Genomic DNA, 26,733 nt, shown 5'->3' with positions numbered 1-26,733 from the left:
ATTTGTCGTGCTCGTCTGGTTTCTGAAAGGGTTGTGATTGCCATGTTTTGTTGGTAAAGTGCACTCACGTTTGAAGTGCCCTTTATTACCACAGTTGAAGCATGTAACGGCGTTGATATCAAACCCATACTTCGTATCTTTCTTTCCTTCCAACGAAGTTCTACTAGTACGAGCCATGAAGTCTTTGGCCCTTCTAACCGCACTTGCAAAAGCCCACTTGATATCCATCAACTCCATTTCTTCCTTGTCGATCTGTTGATAATCTTCATTGGTCATGTTGATGTTTCCAAGCTGACCTGCTACCAAACCACAGTAAGCACTGACCATTGTATTAATAATTTCCATGTGCTCCTTAGCAACTTCAATGCTAAGGTGTGAAAGGTTTGAATTGTCGACTCGGATTGTGTGAGGATTTTGAGGTTGAGGATTGTTTGTATAATGAGCCTGCTGTTGTTGTTGTTGTGGGGGTTGGACTTGTGGCTGTGTTGGAACAGGAATGTAAGACCTCGGATCGAATTGAGGTTGTGGTGGAGCAGCTGTTGACTGAGGAAACGGAAAGGAACTTGTGTTGGACACAAATGCATTTTGCAGTTTAGGTTGCTGTTGTTGAGCTGCAGCGGATCTTGCCAAAGCATCGAAGCCTGGAAGGTACATTTCTGTATTCTGAGGAGCTGGAGCACGCCTTGCTTTCCTGATTTCTTCATCATTTTTATGTTCTAGCTTCTGAATGAACTCGTAGATGTTAACCGTGTCTAGAGTTCCAGTGTGCTTCAACAACTCAATAAATGAACTCCATTTTGGAGGCAAAGCGTCAGCAAACCTATTCACCATGTCTTGTTGAGTAGAAACAACCCCATAAGCACACATTTCACTGATCAGATGATAGAAACGGGTTGTCATATCATTTAGAGTTTCGTTTTCCAAAAACTGAAACGATTCAAACTCTTTCTTCAACAAATCATGACGAGACTTTCGAGCAGCTGCATTGCCTTCTCCTCTAGCTACTAAGGCATCCCACAACGTTTTCGTGGTCTTGCAGTAGGAGAACTGATGATAGATATCTTTGTTGAGTGCTTGTGTAAGTGTAGCAAAGGCCTTTTTCTCCAATTCATAAGCCTTCTTGTCATTTTCCAGCATGTTGGCATAACCTTCTGAAGTGGACGCAGCAGTTTCAAGATTAGTATTGAACGCATTGATGAAACACGTCCAAAGATCGGTGCTTTTCCCTTGAACATATGTGTGAAAACGGTTTTTCCATGATGGAAAATCATTCATATGGTTCAACTTCGGTGGACGATTGTTGCTTCCCGTTTCGCTTTCACTAATCAAAAGGTTTTGAATGCTTTGACTTTGATTGGATACCAAAGCCCATTGACTTGGACTGATTGATGGCGGTGGAAACATACTTTTTGCCCAAGCATCAGCAGAAGTTAGTTCTTGACTAGATTGTGAGTTCAAACTCCAATCCCAAGGACTTGTACAACTCATTTTGATCAAATATTAATAGATAACCTACACAAACACAAACTGTTAAATGCAAACAGACCCGAAATGAAAGATACAACCTGGTTCGAAAGATCAATACTTGTTCGAATGATCAACAGTGTTCGAACGATCACTGTTGAGTTTCGAACAATGACTTCGAAAGATTGACTTCGAAAGACTGACCACACGAAGGATCCTTATCTTTCGAAAGATGATTTCGAAAGATTCTCCTTATATTTCGAACACAGATCTCGAAAGATTCACCAACACGAAGGATCTTTATCTTTCGATGAGTAATAGTAGCTCGAAAGATGTATCCTACGACAAGATTCCTTGGCTCGAAAGATAGAACACAGGCTTCGAAGGATATTCGAAGGATGGGTATCTGTCGAGCCTCCTTGATCGAAAGATTATCTTTCGATGTCGAAGGATGTCTTTCGAAGAGCTCTGACACAACTGAAAAGGTGACAGGTTGGTGATAAAGGTGACAGGTTGGTGTACCAACTTTCGGCAGAAGGGATGTTCTGCACACGATTTTTCACCAACTTTTTGACTTTCAAACAAGATTTCCCAAAAAGGCAAATCTTATCCAACAAGTCCAGTCATCGGAGATAACCGGAATCTTGGCCGGAAAATTCAAAGTCACTTAAAAAACAAGTTTTCAAGTTACCCAACCCAACCTAGAACACTCCCGAAGGTTTAGAACTCGTTTTTCAGTTTTAAGATACAAGAAAAACCACCAAAACGGGTGCTAAACCTAGTGTCCAAACACACCAAGAACTTGAACAAACCCGGTTTTAAACAAGGTAAAGAGCCACGGCTCTGATACCACTTGTAGGTCCCTTCACGGAGGATGACGAACCTAAACCTTGTTATACTAACCCACTAGCGAGTGCGGAATCCAAGCTAGCAAGCAAACCGGGATGAAACAAGTATAAACACAAACACACAAGGGTTCACCGATTAACACCACTGTATTAATACGTATGAAGGTTCCGGTTACAAGCACAATGTTTACAAATCTAACTTGCAAACTCTCACTATGTGTGTGTGTGTTTCGGACAGAATGCTCTCAAAGAAACTCTCTATCTTTCTGTGTGCATCTATCTTCTCACATACACTGCATGGGTATATATATACCCAGCCCAGGTTGACATGTCCGAAGGATTCGATAGATGGTCGAAGGATCATCTATCGACTACAAAGCTTTCGAAGGATCAGTATTCACCTCGAAGGATGATCTATCGATCATCCATTCGAAGGTTCATCTTTCGAGTTCGAGTTCATCGAAGGATCAGTATTATCCTTCGATGTGCATCCTTCGAGCCAGACAAATGACAACCAATAACTATCTGTTTGACCAAGTCAAGCCGGAGGATGGTTGACTCGGTCAACTTACAGACTAACTAGGACATCGTTTACATATAGACCGAATACAGACAAAGTACAGACACAAGTGCACCAACAGTGAGGAGAGATATTTAACCTTTAATGAGTTGTTGGACATTTAGTGAAAATGAGTTTTTCACTAAATATTTTGGACATCAATAATATTTATATATGTGTTGTATAAATAATTATTTATGAGTTTGTGTTCAAACTATGCCCAAATAGAGCTAAGATGTGTTGATTCATATTATGTGGACGCGACTCGGTTCGGTCAACTCGGTTCTGTTTGACTCGGTCAAGTTCGGCTCAGGATCGACGTCGCGACATTCCTCCGTCGTGCGACCCAGAGTTCGACACACGAAGCACGAAGAGCCGCGGACCGTCGTTAGTCGCCACATCACCATGACATTACCATGTTGATGTTATGATGATGTCACATTATACCTAGAAAACTTATGCATGCAACAAAATTAAATGAGTCTGCAGATACATCCACGAAAGATTAAATGTTATTTGGGCCAGAATCACTTTGTTTTGGTCTGGTACTTTGTGGATTATAATTTCATGTTGGACGAATAACCTGCTATGCATACATGACGAAAAACAGATCCTATATATGACCAATAACCCTTGATGAAAGACACGTTTCGTCCTGCAAGTGTGATTGACGAAAAAACTGTACATGTGAATGACGAAAGACCATGTCTTTCGTCATGAGTCTTTCGTCGGCTGCACATGTTTCGTCGAGATGTTTCGTCACTCATGATGTTTCGTTGACTACATCCTGTTTCGTCGTCCTGGTCCTTTATATAACCAGCAGGCTGAAGACAGAAAGCTGAGCAACGCAGAACAGAGAACTTAGAGAGACACACGAGAGAAAGTTGAGAGATTTATCTTCTATAAACAATGTACTGAACCTTGCTGAAATATATATATACTAGTGAACTTTCAACCGTGAATCTGTTCTTGTATCATTGTGTGTTTTGTGTTCTTGATCTCGGTTTGCTTTCCCGGTTGGATTCCGCACAACCGGGTTTATTCGTATACAAGGATTAGGCGACTAGATCCTCCGCTAGTTGGACCTACAAGTGGTATCAGAGCCTTGGCTCTTCTCCTTATTAAAACCGAGTAGTTTCTCTTGTGTTTTTATGAGATTTTCATGAGTTGTTTGAGAATTTGTTCTTGAATTTGAGCTCTTAAAATCATATTTTTCTGAAAAACAGTGGTAAATCTTTGAAAATCTTGGTATTTTTGCTGTTAGTTCATATCAAAACCTTATTAAATTTCATTTATATATGTTGTGTTAAGGTTTTTATTGAAGTATCTTGCAAAAATTTGTGTTCAGAAATTTTTCCGGTCGATATTGGCCGGAAAATTCATCGAGTTCATCATCATCTTCATATTTCCTGGGTTTAAAGGTGTTTGTTTGTTTTCTTTAATTGATTAAGATATTGTTTTAGTTGAAAAAGTTGGTAAACAAAAGGATAAGGTTGGTGTAGGATATCTCTGGCAAAGTATGGGGTGTTAGAAAAAGGTGGATTTTGAGTAAGGTGTTGGTTGACAAGTTCACCAACTCTCAGAGATAAGATTTGATTTTATTAAAAAAATAAAATAAATAGAAAACCTTAATTAAATATCTCATAAAAAAATTGTCACTACACTTTTGTTTTGGACGAAAATTCAATCTTTCGTCAAGATTGGCTTTGACGAAAAACCAATTTTTCATCACAATTGGTCTAGACGAAAAACCCCATTTTTCATCACGTAGTCTTTTACGAAACACCCAATTTCGTTAGTTAAGGTCTTTCGCCAAGAACCAAGTTTTTCGTGGATCACTTTTGTTAATTTTTCACAGAAGCTTTCAAAAATTGTCTTAACGGTTTGTTTTAAGTGATTTAAGCAGGTATTCATTTTTATATATCCGAAATGAGTTCAGGTGGGGTATTCCATCTAATACGGAGAGCAAGTATAGAAGCACGGGTTTATCACCATCATGGGCTCAGACTCCCAAGCCTACCTCATCAGCACAATCGTGTTCTATTATGGCAAATCAGTGGGTATTGGTTACTAACCAAATAGACAAACCAAAAATGGAAAGAAATATGTATGGTAAACCAATACCAGTTGTCTCCGAGCAAAGCCATCGTTCTACTGGAGTTTCATCATTTCTAGATACAAACTGCAATGATCAAACAAAAACGGCGTTTTATGCCAAAATTGTCAAGGATGTCAGCAATGGTGAGTCCTCGGGAAATGATGACGGTTCTGACCATGACGGTAGCTCAGTTGAAGATGGTACAAGTTCAAGTTCAAGCGAGGATGGATCAGAATATGAATCAACAAGGGAGGTTGTTGATTCTGAGGCAAGTGAGTCAATATCTGAGAGTGAATCCAGTCAGGTATGTGTCGATGAACCAAGTTCTGATAGGTGTGATAGTTGTGTTGAGTTAAATGATAAATTGTCTGATTTGCAAAGCAAATATGACGATTTGCAAAGCAAGTATGACGTGACATTTATCCACAATCAAAGTTTGATCGTGGATTTTTCGAAATGCAAAGAGGCTAACACGTTTTATGAAAACCATGAAAAAGAGTTTAAAACGATGATTGACAATTTGAGAAAAGATAAAACCAAGCTAACTAAAATGGTTTCAAGAAAACAGACTGACATATACTGTTATATCAATCGTCTCGAGGTCATGCAAAAAGAGTTAGCATGTGTAAAGTGTGAAAGTGAGGCGATCCGGCTTAAGCTATACAGTTATTCAAACTCTAAGTATGTGTTGGATCACATCATTGACATACAAAAAGAGAAAAAGGATGTCACGTGCATTGGATACAAGAAATGTCCACCACCTGTTAGACAAAATTATGATGCAATGCCTGATGAGGAGAATAGAACTTATTTTGAGCAATCTGTTCCTTTAGACATTGAAGGATTTGCAACTGGACTTGGATACAAAACCGAAGTATCATTAGATTCAGATGTGTCAGCAGATACAGATGTATCAACTACTGAACAAAATCAGGATCCTCCAGTCATTGTTGAGGATGCTGATTCTTCAGATGATGAATCTGATGATACTGACTCAGCACAGTCTGATGCGGTAATCAAAGAAGAGGACATACCTCTTGAGAATCATATTCTATGTGATCCTCCCGCAAAACCTGCTAAGACTGTTCTGGTTGAGTCCACGTCTGCGCAAGAGTCTGGGAGTTGTGAAAGCGTGAATTTGCTTTACACGTTGATTGGATCCGATAAAATCTATTCAGATAAGGATTTCCCAATCAAGAATGTCAATCAATCCTTGATTGATAAAGCTTTTGAAGAGTCTACCAGTAAGTTTTTGGGAAAGTCGAGCCCAGGAGTTGTAGTAACTGAGTGTGCTCCTATCCCAGAATCCGAAGTTAGAAAGAAATATGGGAATCAAAAATTGCAACCACAAAACAATCAACGAAAGCAAAGTCACGCTCACCAAGGAAAGGGAAAAGGCAAACAAAGCCAAAACAAGAAGAAGGTTCAGAAGGTGAACTTCGTGAAATCCCGAGGGACGGATAAAATTGAATCTTTTGAAAACAAATCCAACACAGATTTTGTTATGCAAAATAAAATTTTGAAAAGAAATAGTCAAAACAACTACACACAATACACAAACTGTTGTGATGTAGGACCAAGTACCTCAAGATCACGATGTTCATCATCAAGCTCTTACGGTTATGATACTCTGAGGTTTGTTGAGCGGAGATCATGTTTTGAATGCGGTGAGTACGGGCTCATTGTCAAAAACTGTCCATATCTCACCAAGGGAAAGGCAAAAGTTGATTGCCCCTGTGGTAACTCTTACCATAAAAGATCTGTTTCACCAAAACAGGACCCTCATCTTGTTAAACAACGGGAAATGAAACAGAAAAAGAAACAAGGAAAAGAAATTGAAAGGGTTTTAAAACCAGAGGTTATCCAAACACAAACTGCTAATTTAGAAGTTAAAAATGAAAAACAAAAACTGTCACACCCTGGCTTTGCGGAAGCGTGGTTAATTTTGTTGTGACTTCTTAATACCATAGCTTAGTCATAACAAAGCTATATGAATTAAAAACATGCAAGATCATCCATTAAGTTTTGAAAACCAAATACAATACCATTGTTTTAACGGGAATACACCCTAACAACCATAATCTTGTTTAACAAACAAACAAAACATAAACACAGTTTAAGACTTGTCCAGGAAAGAGTCACATTCCCTAAACCCCGGATGACCTCGGAAACTAGTGCAGCGGGAAAACGTGCCATACCGTGCCAGATCCTTTAATTCCCTGAAATACATGTAAGTTGAAAAATCAACAATAATGTTGAGCGAGTTCATGTGTTTAGTATGTGCGCGCGAATAAACCTTTATAACCATTGTAAGTGTGAATATTTTGTAAACTCTGGTATGAAAGCAAATAAGGAAACATATCAGTTAATATGTAACCACATGGTCCAACCTGCGGGCGCATGGGGGGGGATAGGACAAGGTCACCACATGGTCCAACCTGCGGGCGCATGGGTGGTGTTACGACAAGGTCACCACATGGTCCAACCTGCGGGCGCATGGGTGGTGTTACGACAAGATCACCACATGGTCCAACCTGCGGGTGCATGGGTGGTGTTAAGACAAGGTCACCACATGGTCCAACCTTAGGGCTCATGGGTGGGGTTTGTTATGCTCAAATAGGCCTATCACTTGTATCCCTCGATCGTACTACGAGGACTAATGTTCTTAAGGTTTCACCCACCCAAATCACATAACCTAACAGTTCCTTCCTTAGCTGACCATACCATGTAAGAAATATTCGTAATCATAGTAACATGTATTTCACCCCCGCAGTTTAGAAAACTGAAAACAGTTAAGAGAAAAGGGGGACATGAACTCACAGTCGGTGCGTCTCTACCAAGTACTCCAAATCGGGCAGCTGTGCAACGACCTACATGTGCTAAATCTATTAGACGGACGGCCGTGCCTTAGCTTTATAGTTTAAGTTTTTGGGAAATAGTTAGACAACTATTCTGTGTTTACTTTTCGTATATACTTGGTAGTTAATCTCCTTCCCAAGGATGGGGGATTTAATACATGTGCGTTCAATTTATATCATTAAGTCTCACTTAATATATATTTACTTCTAATTCCAAAATATAAATATTTTTCTCAAAAATATTATATTTTTCTTCACATAATATTCTCCAAAAATAATACGTCGATAAAATACGCGTTCATGAATATTTCCGTATAATGCGTAAGTTACGTTTTATCATTCGTGTGGTAATAGTAATTACCGGTGTAACGTATATAATCATCGTAGAGGCGTTCGTATTATTTTGGATCTGTTAACGTTCGTAAATATTATTTTTACTCCAAAAATAATATTTATGTATTTTCACAAAATAGTCATAAACAGGGCTGTGAAAATATATTTACTAAATATATTTTTTTTATCACGTTTAGTTTTGTGAAAATCCCACCTCCGAATATTTGTAAATAAAGTCGTGGCGAAATATATTTTTAAAAACATGTCCAAAATAATTCTAACACTTGTAAATAATTCTAAGTGTTAGGTTTTAGAAAAATTTCGCCAAAGTTTCCCCTGTAACTGGAGGTGGCCACGCTTTCAAGCGTATCATTTTCTTTAACAAATCAACTCAACAATTTTCTTTATTTGATCAAAACAACTTTCATCACAACAACTAATCAATATATGTGTAAATCGCCAAAAATTACATGAACTTGCAGTTTTCCCAAAACTGTGGTGTAAATCTCCTTAAATTTAGTAGATCTTCATATAAAGTAGATCGATCACGTAAAAACCTCGTTTTTAAAGTAAATCCATCTTTACAACTTCTCGTCATCTTTTACAAAGTTTGTTATCTTGTCGAACCTTTCATTTCACAAGTGTTTACACACTTGTGGTTTATAAAAATCATACTTGTTAGTGTAAGATCCGTCTTTTAGAAAACATGATTTTCTTGACGCTTGGTTCTATGAAAATACCATTTGTACATACGTAGATCCGCTAGTTTTAAACACTATTTTACAAGTAAAAATACTTTTACACAAGTTCATGTTTCTCGTGTGGTAGAGTTTCACCTTTTAACCCTTGTCTCATTCAAAACAAGCTTATGTCAAGATCCATGACCTTAATCAAACCGGGTTAAATGGTGATCCGAGCTACCACAACATAGATCGGGCCTAAATAATCACAACTTTCAAGTACTACAACTTTTACACAACTTATGATCTTTTAACCAACAATACTTGCATTTTTAGTAGACTTTTGTGCTTCAAATTGTAAGTTTCCGACTTTTAACCATTACAACACATTTTAACCACCTTAGAATAGTTCGAGAGAGTGTTTTAAGCATTATACCTCTAGCTCGAGGCTAGGGAAGATTCTATGCGAAAAAGAGGTGGATAAAAGCAAGATAGAGAGGTCCTTCGTCTTCCGTTTGCTTCAAGACTCCTCGTATGCGACCTTTAACACTTGTGTATGATTGGAATGGAAAGATCAAGAGCCGAAAATGGGTGTAGAGGGGAGGGGTGTTTCGGCCGTGAGCTATGGCAAGGGAGAGGGGTGTTTGAAGTTGAGTTGTGTTAAGTGAAAGATCAAGTGTGTTTAGTGTAGATTTTATAGACAAAACTTGAGATTATTATCCAATAGACCATATGTCTTCTAGATTTTAAACACAATAGAATAAAATAAACAAAAGTAATCAAGTCTTGTCTCCTCCTAGTTAGGCCGATTACAATGGGGGGGGGGGGGGGTACTAGTTCATTTCCAACTAGCTAGTTGGTGTTTAGTTAGGTTAAACCAAGTTAGTTTAGAGTTTAACTCGGTTACTAGTGTGTTGTGCTTTAATGCGGGTGTTAGGGTATTCAGGGACCCTAACTGGCTCAGAAGAAGACCAATAATGTTACTGTCAATATTTTTATGTTCCGGGTATAGTCCGGTTGTTTGGTTGGATAGTAATCCGTTAAAGTGCTTAACAAAGCTTTTAAGTGTCGTAAATACCATTTTTATTGACACAACTTATTCCCCAAAGTGTCAGGAATATTTTCCTCATGTTTTGGCACTTTACTAGTTAGCCAGAAGCTGATATGTTACTTAAAGTGCTGTGTTTGGTGCTTAGAGTACATTTTAGGCACATCCAGTCATTATATCTTATTCCTAGAGACGCAGTTCTACAACCCTTGTATCCCTACACTCACTATGGGTGTAGTAAAATATTTCTGGCTCATACAGGCCTTAGAGGCAGTGTCTGCCTGATGCTGGCTTTATCAGCATGTTCAATAGGTTATCCGTTCATAGTGCTAATGTGCTTTTGTGCATCATGTTTGTCACTGGAGTTCAGTATGTAAATAATGTAGTGACAGAAATCAAAGTATGATGCAGATATGTACAAGTATCAACAGTCAAGTAGCAGTTCATTCACAATTTCAGTTAAGCACAGTAATTAAGCAGAAATTAATTATTAATTAAATCGTACGGATACCTGGTTTAGTGAGGGTTGTCACATTCTCCCCCGTTAGAAAAATTTCGTCCCGAAATTTAAGTTCTGCTTGTAGAAGCAGGGTTCTTGGGAAATAGATGGGGGTATTTCTCTTTCATTCGGTCCTCACGCTCCCAGGTGTATTCAGGACCATGGCGGGCATTCCAACGAACTTTGACGAGCTTGACACTACTCCGGCGGGTCTTGTTCACTTTCCAATCCGTGACCTCAACGGGTTCTTCAACGAAGTGGAGCGTGTCGTCAACATGAATTTCGTCGGTAGGAATGGCAACGGTATCTTGCGTTGGACTTCTCTTCAGATTGGATACATGAAATGTATCGTGAACTAAATGGAGTTCAGCAGGTAAGTCCAGCTTGTATGCTACGGACCCGATTCTTTCCAAAATTCTGAACGGACCTATATACCGTGGATTTAACTTCCCATGCTTCCCAAAGCGTGCCACACCCTTCCAGGGTGATACCTTCAACAAAACCATATCACCTACCTCCAACTCTAGAGGTTTCCTGCTTCGATCCGCGTAGGCTTTCTGACGGTCACGAGCCGCACTGATGCGATCTCGGATTTGTGCAATCTTATCTGTGGTTTCCTGGACTACATCAGGACCAACCAACTGTCTATCACCGGCGTCAGACCAACAGAGCGGTGATCTGTACTTGCGCCCATATAAAACTTCGAATGGCGCGGCACCAATACTAGTATGGTAGCTGTTGTTGTATGAAAACTCAACCAGGGGTAAATGCTTATCCCAGCTACCGCCTAAATCCATAACACATGCTCTCAGCATGTCCTCCAACGTCTGAATCGTCCGCTCGCTTTGACCGTCGGTCTGCGGGTGAAACGCGGTGATCATATTCAACTTCGAGCCAAAAGCTTCTTGGAAGGATTGCCATATCCTTGACACGAACCTTCCGTCTCTATCGGAGATAATCGAGAGAGGTACTCCATGGCGTGTAACAATCTCTCTCATGTAAATTTCAGCCAATTTGCTCGTATTATCCTTTTCTCGGATAGGTAAGAAGTGTGCTGACTTCGTTAATCGGTCCACTATCACCCAGATAGTGTCATGGCCTCTTGGCGTTCTTGGCAACTTCGTAATAAAATCCATGGAGATTTGTTCCCACTTCCACTTGGGAATCTCTGGTTGTTGCAGAAGCCCTGAAGGCTTCTGGTATTCCGCCTTAACCTTGGCGCATGTTAAACATTTGCTCACATAAACAGCAACATCTCCTTTCATCCTAGGCCACCAATAATAATCTTTAAGATCCTGGTACATCTTATCCGCTCCAGGATGGATAGAGTACCGCGACTTGTGAGCTTCATGGAAAATAACCTTCCTCAAGTCTCCAAACAGAGGAACCCAAATCCTTTTCTCAAAACATAACGTTCCTTCCTTGTTTGGTACCAATAACTTCTCCATCCCACGGAGATATTCCTCTGCAAGGTTTCTCTCCTTGAGAGCTTCTTTATGCGCTGTACGAATGCGTGAGGAAAGGTCGATTTGAATAATCATTTCTAAAGCCCTAACCCTTATGGGCTTGATCCTTTCTTTTCGACTTAGGGTATCGGCGACCACATTCGCCTTCCTTGGATGATTCTTTATCTCGCAGTCTTAGTCATTCAACAGCTCAACCCCTCGTCTTTGCCTCATATTCAACTCTGTCTGGTTGAATATATGCTGTAGGCTCTTATGATCTGTGAAGATCGTACACTTCGTACCATAAAGGTAGTGTCTCCAGATCTTCAGTGCAAATATCACTGCGCCTAGCACCAAATCATGTGTGGTATAGCTCTCTTCGTGTACTTTCAATTGGCGTGATGCGTAGGCAGTAACCTTTTGGCGTTGCATCAACATACAGCCCAATCCTTGACGCGAAGCGTCACAGTATACCACGAAATCATCTGTACCCTCCGGTAGTGCTAAGTTTGACGCATTGCAGAGCTTATCCTTCAATATCTGGAACGCTTCTTCCTGTTTGATTTCCCAATCAAACTTCTTATCTTTCTGTGTGAGGAGCGTCAATGGTTGAGTGATCTTAGAAAAATCCTCAATGAACCCTTGATAGTAGCCAGCCAAACCCAAGAATTGTCGAATCTTGGTTGGCGTCTTTGGCGTTTCCCAATTCTTAATCGCTTCGATCTTGGTGGGATCCACGTGGATTCCATCTCCATTTACCACATGCCCAAGGAATTGGACTTCGTGTAGCCAAAACTCGCACTTAGAGAATTTGACGTATTGCTGTTCCTTCTTCAACAACTCCAAAATGGCTCTTAAATGCTGTTCGTGCTCGGCCTTCGTCTTTGAATAGATCAAGACATCATTGATGAATACAATCACGAACTTATCCAAGTACGGCTTACAAACTCGATTCATCAAATCTATGAACACTGCAGGTGCGTTTGTCAAACCAAACGGCATAACCAAAAACTCGTAGTGCCCATAACGAGTTCTGAAGGCTGTCTTTGGGATACTCTCCTCCTGTATCCTTAACTGGTGGTAACCAGATCGCAAATCGATCTTCGAATAGAAGCTTGAACCTTGCAGTTGAACAAACAGATCATCAATTCTTGGCAGAGGGTATCTATTCTTGATCGTCAGCTTGTTCAGCTTCCGGTAGATGATGTTTATTTGAAAATCATCATCCTTCTTTTTGATGAGTGGTAATGGGGTTACCCCAAAAGGGAATTTTGGTCTGTTATCTTCCTTCTCTATCCATTGCTAAAACTTCTCTGTCATTCCTTGCATCTCCGAAAATGTAAGTCGCTACGATGTATTGACTACGGGTGCAGTGCCTGGAATTAAATTAACGCGGGATTCGACTAATTGTTGAGGAGACGATTCCGGCAAGTCTTCGAGGAAGACTTCGGGGTATTTTCCAATCATAGGGATATCTTCGGGTTTTGCTTCTTCGGCTTCTTTTTCCACGACATGAGCCAAGAATACAACACATCCTTTGTGCGAAAATTTTTGTGTCTTCTTTGCCTGATAATCCGTAGGAGCGTATCCTGCTCCATGAATCACAATCATTTCTCCGTTCGTCGTCGGGGTGCGGATGACAATCTCCGCTGGGTTGTTCGACAACCAATCCATCCCAATTATCACATCGAAGCTTCCGTTAGGCTTGTTCTATCGAGAACCGGGTATCTAGGTTACTTACTACTAAAACAACTATATTTTCTGAAGCTAAAATTTGACAATACTGTCAAATAGAGCGTAACATTGACTATTATGAGACGTACCGATATCCATGCTTGGATTCTATCCCCGCTGTTGAGCTTACATCCACGTGCCTGAGTGTTCTTAGGGCAATACTTCCTGAAATGCCCCACACCACCGCAATTAAAACATGCTTGGCCACAGCCTTGATCGTTACCATCCCTGCCTTGATAGTTGTCGTCGTTGTTATTTCCTCCGTGATTTCCGTTATCATCTTGACCTCTATTTCCATGTTCAGTACCTTGCCGACATGTTTCCTTGACATGTCCCACCTTGCCACAGTTACCAAATTTTCCATATCTACACCGCCCGTTATGGGGACGTCGACAGTTGTCGCACTTTGGTAGAATACCCGTGTACTCTTTTCTCTTTTTGGCCTTGTCGTCGCTACTCGACTGGGTACCCTGTTTGAAATTCGCCAACTTCCTCTTGTTGTTCCCAGATGACTCTACATGAGTCTCCTTCTTCTCCTCAGAGGCTGAAAATTTGTTCATCCTGATTGTCTCTTCCGTCAGGGCTACACTTAGATTGATGGCCTCAGAGATTGTGGCAGGCTTTGATGCTGTTACCATGCTCAAGATTTGGGGTGCCAATCCCCAAATGAAACGCTCAATCCTTTTAAACTCCGGATCTACCATGTAAGGAACGATACGCGATAGAACTTGGAACTTCTCCACATACTCAGCTATTTTTGGACCTTCCATCTTCAAGTTCTAGAACTCAGTTTCTACCTTCTGGCTTTCTGTTCTCGAACAGTACTTTTTATGCATTAGCTCTTTCAGCTCGTCCCATGATAGAGCATACGCAGCAGCCTCGCCCATTGTCTGAACCTGAAGTTTCCACCATGACAGACCCCATCTCGGAACAGCCCGGAAATGTACGTGACCTGATCTCTTGGGGCGCATTTGCTCGCACGCAAAACAGTGTCCATCTTCTCAATCCAGCGTACGAAGGCTACGGCACCCCCAGTGCCGTCGAAATGTAGGGGCTGGCAGCCTAAGAACTGCTTGTAGGTGCAGCCGTTGGGTGGGTTATTTCCTGAGGTACCTCCGTTGCGCTCGGAGTGATGGGCCTCGTATTGTGCGATGACTGCAGCAATGATTCCCTGAAGTTCCGCCTCATTGGTGGGTATGCGTACATCCCGTCTTAGTGGCATCTTCCTATGATGATCGTACGGGTCAGGCCATAGTAAGTAAAATGTGCGTAAGTATACAACAACATCAACACATAACATCTCATGTTATAAATAAATCAATTGCATAACATCTCATGTTATAGACATAAACAATAGATCACTTCGATTGCATTGCCACAAATCGAGACCAGAATGTAAGGTTTACAGGTACCCAACTGTATCATACAACATCAATGACTTAGTAGGTAACGACCCTAGGCAAGTCGTGCGATCGCTGGACATGTTCAGGAATCTCCGGTTCGTCCATTTTCAAATTCCAGGACTCCATCTCAAGCTTCTGTTATTCCAGTCTTAGAACCATATTTCTCCTTAATCATTTCCTTGAGCTCGTCCCAGCTCAGTGCATAGGCAGCATCTGCACCAAGGGTCTGAATCTGAAGATCCTATCATGAGAGTGTGCCATCTAGAAATGACCCCGAGGTAAAGGTAACACTCTGTTGGGGTGAACAGTTAGTCATTCTTAGAATGGAGTCAATCTTTTCGTACCAACGAACAAATGCAATGGCGCTTATTGTTTCGTCGAAGTTCAAAGGCTTGCAGTTCAGGAACTGCTTATAGGTGTGGACAGTTTGGGGGGGGGGGGAAGGGGGGTTATTCCCAGTAGTGCCATCGCTACGCTTAGTGCGGAGTGCCTCATGTCATGCATTTGCCTGTGAGATGCGTTTTTGCCGCTCGGCTTCTATCCTTGGCAACATACTTGTGTTTGTGTCACGCCTGGGTGACATTCTCCTCTGCCGAAATGGCATGAAGTGGGTTAGACAACTTCCCAATTGTCTATGAGGTACATAGCACCATAAGCCATCGTGTACTCCCCTAATTTTACACGTAAATATACTCAATGTATGGGTGGGGAAACAAATTACTGGGCCTTCACATAGGCTTGCCAATTTGGCTTGTTGCTTGAAATAGAATGAACTCGAGGCTTCATCGCCTTGGTCATTCGAGTTATTTCCTGCCACATGGGTTTTCATTAGCTTGACCCGCAGAGTCCACCAGGATTTCTGTGCACTACAAGTCGTTATTACGTGGGCCCCCGTAATAATAAATTGTCTTGCACAGTTACCCCAAATTTTCTCTCGTCCAAGCAGATGATCAATCAAGGAGCAACAGCAGGTGCATTGGCATGAACAGGGTCATGCTCTAATGCGGTGTTAGGAGCGACTCCTGGCTCAGGGGCCACGGCTGGCTCCGGATCAACAAACTCCATCTCAAAATCAGCTGGATCAACCATCACAGGGGGTTACAGGATCCTCCAAGGGCTGGCCTAAGCGTATGAACTCAAGGTTATGGTCTGGATCAAAACCAGATGGAAGAACAGGATCACCCTCAATACTGTGATCAAACTCAAAGCTATGTGCGGGAACCGGTGCAGCCGATGATGCCGTAACAGGGTCGGCGTTGTGTGGATGGTGCTGCACTCCCTGTATATGCGAAAATGCGGATGTCAGCAACTCAAATGAGTCTGGGGCAGGGGAATGGGCATGAGTTTCCCCTGCAGGAGCGTCCGCAAGCAGTAGGCTAATACCAGCAGCAATAGGGCCTCGCCCTCGAATGGGTCCTCCTCTAGTAGATCGTTATCGTCGACAGAGGCCATGTCGGGGGTATATCAACAATGGGATAAGCGGCAAGGGGGCACAGGAGCAGGGATCACCGCGAGTGGCAAATTCCCAACAAGATGGCCATCAGTCGGCTCTGCTACGACTTTAGGCAGCGCAAAAGGGCTGAATGTCGTCATTGCCTGTGCCGGTAGTATCGGAAATGTGCACCTCGTGCTTCGATGTACTATGTCGTCTGATGCTATGGCCATGGGATTCGTAGTGTCCATCTTTCTTGTACATGATGAAAGCATGACATTTGTAACATAAACACATATACGTATAACAATCAATCACATCCACATATAAACATGTTAGTCAGCAATAAGCAATCAAATAATTCTCCTAGTCCCACTAGCCTCCCAGCCTCCCAGACTGATACTCCTAGTCCCACTAGCCAAATTCCTCCCAGCCTCCAAGGCTGACATTCCTAGTCCCACTAGCCAAATTCCTCCCAGTCTCTAAGACTGCTCTATCATCCACCTCGACCTCCTAGATCGAGCCTCGGCCTCCATGACCGAGCCTCAGCCTTCATGACTGAGCCTACTCTTCCTAGTCTCACTAGCCATCTACCTCGATCTCTAAGATCGAGCCTCGGCCTCCAAGACCGATCCTCAGCCTCCAAGACTGAGCCTAAAATAATAAAATGTGCTCAACATGTGTTTGTAAAAACGTTTTGGATCTGGACTTAAGTGGTATGTAGTAAAAATGTTTTCGTGAGAGCCCTAGCGATCATAGTCTAGACTCGAGAAGGAATCTTAGTTCGCTATGATCAGGGCTCTGATACCAAGCTGTCACACCCTGGCTTTGCGGAAGCGTGGTTAATTTTGGTGTGACTTCTTAATACCATAGCTTAGTCATAACAAAGCTATATGAATTAAAAACATGCAAGATCATCCATTAAGTTTTGAAAACCAAATACAATACCATTGTTTTAACGGGAATACACCCTAACAACCATAATCTTGTTTAACAAACAAACAAAACATAAACACAGTTTAAGGACTGTGACTTGTCCAGGAAAGAGTCACATTCCCTAAACCCCGGATGCCTCGGAAACTAGTGCAGTGGGAAAACGTGCCATACCGTGCCAGATCCTTTAATTCCCTGAAATACATGTAAGTTGAAAAATCAACAATAATGTTGAGCGAGTTCATGTGTTTAGTATGTGCGCGCGAATAAACCTTTATAACCATTGTAAGTGTGAATATTTTGTAAACTCTGGTATGAAAGCAAATAAGGAAACATATAAGTTAATGTGTAACCACATGGTCCAACCTGCGGGCGCATGGGGGGGATAGGACAAGGTCACCACATGGTCCAACCTGCGGGCGCATGGGTGGTGTTACGACAAGGTCACCACATGGTCCAACCTGCGGGCGCATGGGTGGTGTTACGACAAGGTCACCACATGGTCCAACCTGCGGGCGCATGGATGGTGTTAAGACAAGGTCACCACATGGTCCAACCTTAGGGCTCATGGGTGGGGTTTATTATGCTCAAATAGGCCTATCACTTGTATCCCTCGATCGTACTACGAGGACTAATGTTCTTAAGGTTTCACCCACCCAAATCACATAACCTAACAGTTCCTTCCTTAGCTGACCATACCATGTAAGAAATATTCGTAATCATAGTAACATGTATTTCACCCCCGCGGTTTAGAAAACTGAAAACAATTAAGAGAAAAGGGGGACATGAACTCACAGTCGGTGCGTCTCTACCAAGTACTCCAAATCGGGCAGCTGTGCAACGACCTACATGTGCTAAATCTATTAGACGGACGGCCGTGCCTTAGCTTTATAGTTTAAGTTTTTGGGAAATAGTTAGACAACTATTCCGTGTTTACTTTTCGTATATACTTGGTAGTTAATCTCCTTCCCAAGGATGGGGGATCTAATACATGTGCGTTCAATTTATATCATTAAGTCTCACTTAATATATATTTATTTCTAATTCCAAAATATAAATATTTTTCTCAAAAATATTATATTTTTCTTCACATAATATTCTCCAAAAATAATACGTCGATAAAATACGCGTTCATGAATATTTCCGTATAATGCGTAAGTTACGTTTTATCATTCGTGTGGTAATAGTAATTACCGGTGTAACTTATATAATCATCGTAGAGGCGTTCGTATTATTTTGGATCTGTTAACGTTCGTAAATATTATTTTTACTCCAAAAATAATATTTATGTATTTTCATAAAATAGTCATAAACAGGGCTGTGAAAATATATTTACTAAATATTTTTTTTTATCACGTTTAGTTTTGTGAAAATCCCACCTCCGAATATTTGTAAATAAAGTCGTGGCGAAATATATTTTTAAAAACATGTCAAAAATAATTCTAACACTTGTAAATAATTCTAAGTGTTAGGTTTTAGAAAAATTTCGCCAGAGTTTCCCCTGTAACTGGAGGTGGCCACGCTTTCAAGCGTATCATTTTCTTTAACAAATCAACTCAACAATTTTCTTTATTTGATCAAAACAACTTTCATCACAACAACTAATCAATATATGTGTAAATCGCCAAAAATTACATGAACTTGCAGTTTTCCCAAAACTGTGGTGTAAATCTCCTTAAATTTAGTAGAACTTCATATAAAGTAGATCGATCACATAAAAACCTGGTTTTTAAAGTAAATCCATCTTTACAACTTCTCGTCATCTTTTACAAAGTTTGTTATCTTGTCGAACCTTTCATTTCACAAGTGTTTACACACTTGTGGTTTATAAAAATCATACTTGTTAGTGTAAGATCCGTCTTTTAGAAAACATGATTTTCTTGACGCTTGGTTCTATGAAAATACCATTTGTACATACGTAGATCCGCTAGTTTTAAACACTATTTCACAAGTAAAAATACTTTTACACAAGTTCATGTTTCTCGTGTGGTAGAGTTTCACCTTTTAACCCTTGTCTCATTCAAAACAAGCTTATGTCAAGATCCATGACCTTAATCAAACCGGGTTAAATGGTGATCCGAGCTACCACAACATAGATCGGGCCTAAATAATCACAACTTTCAAGTACTACAACTTTTACACAACTTATGATCTTTTAACCAACAATACTTGCATTTTTAGTAGACTTTTGTGCTTCAAATTGTAAGTTTCCGACTTTTAACCGTTACAACACATTTTAACCACCTTAGAATAGTTCGAGAGAGTGTTTTAAGCATTATACCTCTAGCTCGAGGCTAGGGAAGATTCTATGCGAAAAAGAGGTGGATAAAAGCAAGATAGAGAGGTCCTTCGTCTTCCGTTTGCTTCAAGACTCCTCGTATGCGACCTTTAACACTTGTGTATGATTGGAATGGAAAGATCAAGAGCCGAAAATGGGTGTAGAGGGGAGGGGTGTTTCGGCCGTGAGCTATGGCAAGGGAGAGGGGTGTTTGAAGTTGAGTTGTGTTAAGTGAAAGATCAAGTGTGTTTAGTGTAGATTTTATAGACAAAGCTTGAGATTATTATCCAATAGACCATATGTCTTCTAGATTTTAAACACAATAGAATAAAATAATCAAAAGTAATCAAGTCTTGTCTCCTCCTAGTTAGGCCGATTACAATGGGGGGAGGGGTACTAGTTCATTTCCAACTAGCTAGTTGGTGTTTAGTTAGGTTAAACCAAGTTAGTTTAGAGTTTAACTCGGTTACTAGTGTGTTGTGCTTTAATGCAGGTGTTAGGGTATTCAGGGACCCTAACTGGCTCAGAAAAAGACCAATAATGTTACTGTCAATATTTTTATGTTCCGGGTATAGTCCAGTTGTTTGGTTGGATAGTAATCCGTTAAAGTGCTTAACAAAGCTTTTAAGTGTCGTAAATACCATTTTTAGTGACACAACTTATTCCCCAAAGTGTCAGGAATATTTTCCTCATGTTTTGGCACTTTACTAGTTAGCCAGAAGCATATGTTACTTAAAGTGCTGTGTTTGGTGCTTAGAGTATATTTTAGGCACATCCAGTCATTATATCTTATTCCTAGAGACGCAGTTCTACAACCCTTGTATCCCTACACTCACTATGGGTGTAGTAAAATATTTCTGGCTCATACAGGCCTTAGAGGCAGTGTCTGCCTGATGCTGGCTTTATCAGCATGTTCAATAGGTTATCCGTTCATAGTGCTACTGTGCTTTTGTGCATCATGTTTGTTTGTCACTGGAGTTCAGTATGTAAATAATGTAGTGACAGAAATCAAAGTATGATGCAGATATGTACAAGTATCAACAGTCAAGTAGCAGTTCATTCACAATTTCAGTTAAGCACAGTAATTAAGTAGAAATTAATTATTAATTAAATCGTACGGATACCTGGTTTAGTGAGGGTTGTCACAAAAACAGATTTGGAAACCAAAACCAGTAAGTGTTTCAGGGGAGCTACATTAATTCCGAATCATCGGGAAATGGATGTTAGAATTCTCGATGATGACGGACGACCCAAGTCTGTGAAGGCTTGGGTCCCCTTCTCCAACTAATCTCTGAATGAGTGTGCAGGATGTTCCTCGAGGAAATACTGATAGTCTTAGGATTGTTGATAGTGGAGCGTCCATGCACAAGATCGGCGACATAAGGCTCCGAAATATTGTTACATCTAGAAGAATATTGTTGCCATTGATGGAGAGAAAGAAAAAGAAAAGAAGACAAAATTTCTGATGAAGGAATGATGGTGAAAGAATGTGGTTGAATGAAGTTGAAAAATTCGACAAGTTGAAAAATGTGCCAAAATTTGGTTGTTATGGTTTTTGATCGGGTCGACAGAAAAGATTCCAATGAAAAGTACGCGCCTGCAACACGTCTGAAGCCTTTTGAAGATTCATGGATTTTTCTTCCACAAGAAGTTCAAAGTCCACAAGATGAACGTGTAGGGTACTTTTCTCCATGGTGTGATTGAAGAAAATGTGTTTGTTGAATAAACCACATCGAGTGTGCGGATACCTTGGAGTGGATTAAACAACCGCACACTACTTCTAAAGGAGAAAGACGAAGACCTTTGCTGGTGCAAAAGCATGTGGAAGACATCATGTATGGACCGTCCAATGATGATGTGTACAAGCTTTCCCACATGCTCCATTTGCCACTTACCAGCCGGACCGGAGGTTTATGATCTTGTTGCTGTGAAGAGATTTCTCGGTTAGTTGAAGTAGCAACAAAAATCGACTTTGAAGTCCACACCGGGTGGATATCAAGTTTGGGAGAGCACTCAGATTCCTGTCAATGCACGAAGCAGTTGCAGGATACGGTTTTTAATTTCTAATCTCTCCTATCCTTGTCGATATTTAAGCTGCTTTATGAATTGCTAACATCTCGTACAACACTTTTTGGCCAGACACATTGATCCTGAATATCACCTCACACGTGATTGTTTCAATATGAAACTCATCAATGTTGTTTTGGTCCACATCGATTACCGACATGCCAAATGATTTTTCCAAAATTCGATAAATCATTTTTGATTAAATTAATTTTGGTAAAAAGCATCGAGGTAAAACATGAGTTAATCCACATCGGAAAATCATTTTTGTAAATATTTATTTGTGTTTTCTTAATTTCTCGTACTTTTTTCATTTTAGGGGGAGTAAAAACAAAAACGAAAAATACAAAAACATTGAAAATTTTAAAAATCCAAAAACATGGAAAAATTTCAAAAACACAAAAACAATAGAAAAACAAAAATGAGTTTCCTGGCGAGCAAAAGAGAAAATGATAGTACATCGGTGGTCTGTCCAAACCTCTTTGAACCTAAAATGAAAAACGATAAGCAGCTCTATATAAGATGTATCGGTAGGCTCACAATCATTTTAAAGTGTGCAGGGTGATATAAACCTAAATCGACTGAAGACTGTGTGGGAACCCTCATTGGCATATGGTCTTGGTACCGAAATTTCGTTTGATAGATTGTGGAGGTTCTAAGATACGTGGTCTTTATGTTGTTTATCATCTGGGTATCATGGTTGTTTCTTTTTTCGAAATATAACGGAGACGAAGTCTAGATCTTCCATGATACCATACATACGTGTAAATATCATACAAACATGTATATAATACATGATGCATACGACCTCAATAAGTGATAAACAATCACATGTCCTAATAAATAAGTGATAATATATCACATTTATGCGGGAGTCAAGTTTGTCTCTTTGCTGTACGTTAGTGCTGACCTATTCACGGACTTGCTCCTGTGCCCTCATGCATCTTAAAATCAAGTTCCTCATCAATAAGTGATTTTATTACATAGGGCTTGTTTTCAATCCAAAATAAGTGAGTATCTCACACTTTCATATACGTCAAAACAGATAATAAATGGTATACTCACCAGTAAGATGAACCCTCGTGCATACCTTGATACGGGAATGTGTCATGTGTGGATGAACACCGGTCGGTAAGTATAAATCATACACTAATCGTATCCCCTCGCCGCGATTACATCTGATAAGTTGAGCTTAAGTGGACAACAATACCGATTATCGTTATAGGATGCTTATCTAAATGTTAACTAATTGAACAACAAGAGCGTTTTGGCGTGACCGTACACTGATATGATTCTCTTACCCTCGAAACTCACAAAAAGAATGTCTGTAAATATTTATTTAATGTTTTCAGTTTCTACATCTTTGTATTTATTTATTTACTGCTTTCTGTCTTTACATTTCAAATATTCAAAAATACCAAAAAGATTTTAGGTGTGTTTTAACATAAACTTTATAAAAGCCAAAAAGATTTTATTTCTAATTTCTTCTCTTACCCTCGAAACTCACAAAAAGAATGTCTGTAAATATTTATTTAATGTTTTCAGTTTCTACATCTTTGTATTTATTTATTTACTGCTTTCTGTCTTTACATTTCAAATATTCAAAAATACCAAAAAGATTTTAGGTGTGTTTTACCATAAACTTTATAAAAGCCAAAAAGATTTTATTTCTAATTTGTTTTGATTACCCGATGTAGGACCTCGAGTCTTTGTTACCTAAAATCTGATCGAAACCAAAACGACCGAATTTTCATAAACGGTCGAAATTTGCAAGTTTTTGAAAGTTAAAAACCAAAATTGAACAATTTGTTAAAATGTCAAACCGTCGGACTGTAGTTGAAAACATGGTCACATGTGTGTCGTTTGTTTATGTTAATTATATTCCAAGCAGTTGTTCTCATTACGTGTTTAGCTTTCTTGTATGTGCAGATGCTACATTCAAACCAGCTAAAGGCAAAGAGAACGTGTTAGAAGACTAGCTTCGGAATGAAGACACGACGTGGAGGCACTCAAAAGATAAAGATGATCGAGTTGCCACTGACCTATCATCAACACCACAAGGATCTAAAGAATTGAAGATCAAAAGATTCACGAGCGTAAATCAAGGGAGAGTTTACTTTAAGGGGGAGTTTGTTAACACACTTCCTAAATGAAAAGGGGAGTTTGTTGATACACTTTCTACTTTCGAATCATGAAGACTTTGAAGATCCTCCAACATGGAAGACATGGAAGACGAACCCTCACGAGTAGCGTCCAAGGGGGAGTTTATTGATACATATTATGTGGACGCGACTCGGTTCGGTTCAACTCGGTTCAGTTCGACACAGTCAAGTTCGGCTCAAGATCGATGTCGCGACATTCCTCCGTCGTGCGACCCAGAGTTTGACACACGAAGCACGAAGAGCCGCGGACCGTCGTTAGTCGCCACATCACTATGACATCACCATGTTGATGTCATGATGATGTCACATTATATCTAGAAAACTTATGCATGCAACAAAATTAAATGAGTCTGCAGATATATCCACGAAAGATTAAATGTTATTTGGGCCAGAATCAGTTTGTTTGGGCCTGGTACTTTGTGGATTATAATTTCATGTTGGACGAATAACCTGCTATGCATACATGACGAAAAACAGATCCTATATATGACGAATAACCCTTGATGAAAGACATGTTTTCTCCTACAAGTGTGATTGACAAAAAACTGTACATGTGAATGACGAAAGACCATGTCTTTCGTCATGAGTCTTTTGTCGGCTGTTGACTTTCGTCCGCTGCACATGTTTCGTCGAGATGTTTCGTCACTCATGATGTTTGGTCGACTACATCCTGTTTCGTCGTCCTGGTCCTTTATACAACCAGCATGCTGAAGACAGAAAGCTGAGCAACACAGAACAGAGAACTTAGAGAGACATACGAGAGAAAGTTGAGAGATTTATCTTGTATAAACAATGTACTGAACCTTACTGAAATATATATATATATATATATATATATGAGTGAACTTTCAACCGTGAATCTGTTCTTGTATCATTGTGTGTTTGTGTTCTTGATCTCGGTTTGCTTTCCCGGTTGGATTTCGCACAACCGTGTTTATTCGTATACAAGGACTAGGCGACTAGATCCTTCGCTAGTTGGACCTACAATATGAATGAGATATCGAAGTTTGAAGTTGTATGTTAGGAACAAACAAAGATGAGAAAAATGGATTGAGATTTTTCACCTTGTCCCACATAGGTAGGATGACAAAACTTAGTATATAAGGAGGAACACTCCTTGTAAATTGTTTCCTTAAAGGCAGATACTAGTGGGAACCCAAAGGGTGCATCCCACCCGCACATACACACGTGACGTGGGCTATAAGCCCAATGTGGTGCACCTTGAACTTTGCACACCGCCTTTGTATTTTTGCCCATTAGCGCGTGGTCAGAAACATGGCGGGTCCGCTTATGGCGCACCCCTGGGTGGCGTAGGCAGAAGCCATGGCATGTCGCATGTCGATACAGCACAGCACGAGCTCCTTAGGCGCATGGCGCACATCATTAGTGAGGAATGTGGTTGGTCCGCTTACGGCGTACCAGCGGGTGACTTAGGCGGATGATGTGGCGCGGGCCTCTCAGGCGCGCGACGGGTAGTGCAAGCGCGCGGGAGTGTGAATGGTGCAATGCCTCGTGCGAGGGCTAACGAGCCGGAACAACCGTGCGCTAGTTTGCAGTAGTAACTAGGCGCACTGGTCTGCGTACCGCGCGCATAGCGCTGGTTCTAGTGCAATGTGCGCGTCTAGCATACGAGCGGCATACGGCTTGCATAGGCGTGGATCCGACCGTATAGTGTGCAGCTCGCTTGCGCGCTGGTCACGATCAGTCAACCTAGTCTCCGTCAGTTAAGAGATCGTCTTGAATTGATCTGACAGTTACGTTGTCCACTTCAATTCCGTTTTAATACAATTAAAACATGTTTATTACAAGATTGATTACCTTGTAATTAAAAATATGAATACCTTTATACCCGGTGTAATCTCGGGTGTGAGAGCCATTTCTGGCAGTACACATACTGTTCCGGTTGTTGTACCCTGGGAGATAGAACCGTCTGAGAGGAGGCGCGAAATCTTTTTTTGGGGGCCCGTGTCAAACACAATCCTCAACCAAAACCGTCAACAATTTTGCTTGTCTTGCAGCGGAGTTTCGATCTGGACGCTGTGGTTACCGGAAGCAAAGCTCTGGATCAAGTCTTTATATTCCATACCTTCTAATATTTGGTTTTCAAGAGATATCATTGCCAATCCAGTAAGTCTTTCTTGCGACATTGACGATCGCAAATAAGACTTCAACAACTTCAATTTAGAAAAACATCTCTCTGCCGATGTCATCGTTACCAGAAGTGTCAAAAGCACATGATATGCATTTATAGCATTAGGACAATGATTTCTAGACAAAAACACATGATATGCATTTTTACGTTTTTGACTACCGGATAGGTATTTGTATTTAGGAATGGGTGGCATAATTTCTAGACAAAAAAAAAATAAAAGAGAATCAAAGTTTAAAACTAGTAATTTTCATCTAACTCTAAACCTAAACAATAAACAATTATACATCAAAGTCTCAAAAGATTCAATCATTTAATTTCAAACATTAAAGATTCATAGTTTCATCTAGTTCTAATTCAATAAATCTAAACAACAAAGATTCAAGTTTTCATCTCATGTAATTGACTAATTATATAAATCTAAACATAGAAATAAAAAATACATTCTATTAATCGATTTGACAATTGAAAATTACATACCTCAAGGAATAAATCTTGAATATTATAGATGATTGGATGATGATGATGAAAAAAAGTAAAAAAAACTGAAAATCCCAAACACAAACTACCATCGCAACAGTTTGGAGGGTTTTTTTAGCGCACAAGCGCCACACCACATACATAATGTTCAATGTTTGGGCTGCAATTGGAATTTGGGCTTTTTACTTCGACTTTGGGGCTTAATATTCAGTGTTTGGGCTTGTTATATATAACATAACATAATAAAGTTATAAATATGTTGGGCC

This window comes from Helianthus annuus, chromosome 11, assembly GCF_002127325.2.
Source record: "Helianthus annuus cultivar XRQ/B chromosome 11, HanXRQr2.0-SUNRISE, whole genome shotgun sequence".
NCBI classification, from domain to species: Eukaryota; Viridiplantae; Streptophyta; class Magnoliopsida; order Asterales; family Asteraceae; genus Helianthus; species Helianthus annuus.
This window is presented reverse-complemented; position numbering follows the sequence as displayed.